The sequence below is a fragment of the Solanum tuberosum genome, unplaced genomic scaffold (genome assembly GCF_000226075.1).
Source record: "Solanum tuberosum cultivar DM 1-3 516 R44 unplaced genomic scaffold, SolTub_3.0 scf00421, whole genome shotgun sequence".
In the NCBI taxonomy this organism is placed as follows: domain Eukaryota; kingdom Viridiplantae; phylum Streptophyta; class Magnoliopsida; order Solanales; family Solanaceae; genus Solanum; species Solanum tuberosum.
The window spans coordinates 501,695-505,644 of NW_006239343.1; the positions used below are offsets into that span (position 1 = coordinate 501,695).

The 3,950-nt window shown below is 31.8% G+C and overlaps 1 pseudogene; it reads right to left on the reverse strand.

Moving 5' to 3' along the window:
* The window catches only part of LOC102603467 (protein DETOXIFICATION 19-like), a 5,994-nt pseudogene that overhangs the window by 597 nt on the left and 1,447 nt on the right, over window positions 1–3,950 (reverse strand).

Consider the following 3,950-nt stretch of genomic DNA (forward strand, 5'->3'; position numbering starts at 1 on the left):
GCTTAATGAATTTAATTCAGAATCAACTTTTTAACTCATAGCACCATTATATACTTTTAAATCCACAGAAAAAAAAATCAATACATACTAGATTTTTAACTCATAATTTTAGAATAACAATTAGTTTGGTGTAGATAATCTAAAAAAATGCAAAATTTATCAAGTTTAAATTCTGAATATGATTCAAAATACCAAAGTGCAAAAAAAGAAAAAGGCATGACATGCACTTGAATTACCTGAGCATGTAGGTTGAACTTGAAAGCAAGGAGACCAGCTATTGGCATACCAATAAAATAGAATGTTGCCAAGTTGATGCACATAGCCAAATGTTGCCATCCACATCCCCTAGCCACCCCTATTGATCAATTCATTTAGAAAATCTCTTTTCAAAACCCCATTTTAAATACAAAAACATAATAGAAATCTTAACTTGATCAACTAACAACTAAACGGTCCAACTTTGAGAATTCACATTTATCGACACCTCAATCCATTCGTAGTGTGTAGTCTGATGTGACACGTAAATTTTAGAGGTGTCTAGATCTGATCATTTTGTAAGTTGGAGAGTTCAACTTACATAATGAAGACAAGTTGAGATGTCTAGCTAGAGGTGCATACTCAAAGTTGTAGACTTGTAGTGTTCAGTTATTAGCTGAAGTCAAGTTTGAGTGTCTCATGTTTATGCATATTATGATTTGACTTGATATGAAGTTTAAGAATCTGACCTGATAAAACTCCTTGAAAGAAATCGAATAGAAAGGAGATTAAGAGCAAAGGTGTCATAGTGGCAAATTTGTTTATTATTTCTGTACTATCACTGAATAGGCCAGCCCAGACATCATGACCAAAACATAGAACCAAATCAACTATAAGAGCAAGAAGAACAGATAGCTTGAGAGTAACACCCATAGCATGCTTAGCTTTGTCAATATTTCCACCTCCTAACTCATTTGCCACCCTAGTGCTGCACAATAATCGAAATAATCAGGTGTCATGCTGATGCTAACAAAGCGAATCTCGAAAAAAAACATTACCTTGCAGCTGCACTCAGACCATAAGAGATAGTGTAGGCAATGGCTTCAGTATTTACACTAAAAAAAGTCACAAACCAAAACAATTAGTGTCAACTACACCAAATTTTATCCTTTAAGATTGGTTTAAAGGAAAGATTAAGCTTAATTACCTCATTGCAATTAGAGAAGTAGTTGTTTCTGAGTTTGGCATTATACCAGCTAATAACACAAGAAGCTCAAAAGCCCCAGTACTCCAAACTGTAAACATCAAATTAGAAAATTATGGGTTCGAAACGAGAAAACACAAGATCAAACCAAGCCATGATCTGCAAAAATAGAATTCTTTTGATTGAAGGGAGGGGAACTAGACTCTGCTTTCTAGGACAATAACATTATATTGTGCTTAGGATTGGACATGTGGAGCGTGGACAGGACAACATAACATGGAGATCCAACATCAGGTAAACCAAGAATTGAGATAAGTATGACTCTGATACCATGTAAAGATATAGACACTGAGTCAACTCAACCCCAAAAACTAGCTCACAGAGATCAGAGAATAGTCCAAAACTATATAACAACTAGACTAACAAAATTAAGAGATGTATCATGAGGTTATAACTTACCATACCATGGCTGCAGAGGGCAATGCTTTCAAAAATAATATTTATCTCCAAAGCTATAATCAAATTCAGATTCAAACAATTTGAGGAAAAATGAACAGATCTACATCCTTATCATATTCAATTTATGTTAACTCATCACGTAACGTGAGGACGGATATCCAAATTGAAATCGAAACAGCTAATGGTGCTCCATTAAAACCAAGACTTGTCCAATGAACCAAACCATAAGCAATACCAATATGTATAACTAAACATCCCACTGAACACACAACAAGAGGCAACACAATTGATTGTGCTTGAACAAATCTCAAAATATTTTGTAAAAAACCATATGCAAACAATCCAGGAATTAGAAATTTATTTCCAAAACTGTGACCAAATTCAAATTCAACTGATTTAAGCATCTTTAGGAATTAAAACAACATGACCTACATTCTTATCACATATCAATTCTTGTAGAATCACCATGTGTAATCATGTTCTAGAATTAACATGAACATAACTGACATAAAGAATGATCTTATCATATTCAAATCTAGTGTTAGGGTATATATTATTAATCATGTGTTTAGACATATATTTAAAACCCATCTAAACAATTTTCAATGAAACCATCAAATTTCAAGTCAATCAGAGATCATAAAAATCATGACCACTTAAACAATGACCTAATTTGAAAAATAATTATTTTAGGTATAGTTAAAGATTAAAATAACTAGATTCAATTTTCATTCTCTTTTAATTATTATCCCATGAGCATGAGGCATACGTTTTGTCCTTTCTTTTACTAAGACACACAACACCTTCTTATATCAAAATTGTCCTTTCAATTAATACATCTAAAAATTCAAAATATTACATTTTTTCCCTTTTAGATCAGAGAAAACCTTTAATATCTATTCTCATGAATTAATTAAGCATTATTAGCATATTACGGTAAATATCCATTCATATAAATAAATATTTACCACCAATATTCACTTAGGACAATTTATACATGATACATTGAAGATATTCTAATGACTCAAATAAATAGACCACTTTCATAGATTCTATTTATTAATCATTATTTTCAATTCATATATTGGTATAATCCCACATATATAGAGCTTTAAGAATTTCTAAGTGATCTTAAACAAATAGACCATTTAATGGTAGCACTATTTATTAATCACCAACTCTCAATTATATTTACATTATACACGTATAAGAAAAGTTTAATGCCGTGTGACAAAGACAATAACCAAATAATTGAAAGAATTGATTATTGGCCAATCCAAAAGAATGAGCACATGCAGTTAATTGTAGTATCAATTGTTTGGCAAAAAAAATTAAATTAAATTAAACACTCACTTTGCCAAAAAATATTACTATGAAAAACCGGTGATGCCCTACGGTACCACTGTAGCCGCCGACACATGCAATATAACAAACAGTCACCAGCCAATCAACAAATATTAATTACCAAAAGAATCAAGAAAAAAACAGTGCTGAAAATTGGAGTCTTTAATTCTTATGCAAAACTTAATTTGCAGACGTCACAATGTTCAATACTCCGATTTCTTCTCTTCTTTTAATTCTTTTTAACTTTGCAATGCAATATAACTCAACTTGCAATAATTATAAAAAAAACTTTAATATTGGTTGACATATGCAATCATCGTGATATACCACAATTATCAACAATTAGTAATTAAACATAATTGAATTCGGCTATACACTGAACTCACGTAAAAATTGCATATTAATGTATGTATCGAAAGCATATACATACATATATATCATGTTATCTAATAAGATGTAAGCGTGGCTCTGATACCAATTGTTGGAAAACTATATGCACAGCGGAAGCATATCAAAATCTTTCTTCTTACATGAATAATAGTTAATCAATACCGTTTATGCTAGAACACATAAACTTGTTGAATTTAATTCGATAAATACCTCTTGAAGCGTGAGCAGATACCTTCAAGCGAATCCCCAAGATAGACAACAACTATGGTCTTCTACAGTGATCCCAAGTTCACATCTGAACTCTCTCAATACTTGGGTGGGCAAGTATGAATAGAAAACTAAACAATCTAGGGCTAGAATAATCCCTAATTATAGAGATTTCTTCAAAAGTCCAAAGAGGAGAACCAAACACACGTTATTTTTCTTCAACTGAAAAATACACGCTAGTTTTCTTTTTATAAGAAAACTAACGCCTCTCCCCTTTTCCCTTTAGAATTAGGATTCTGAGTTCTAGTTAAATATGGGCACTGGAGGGACCACAGAATTAATTACTGAGGCTTCCTATTATGGAAATAAT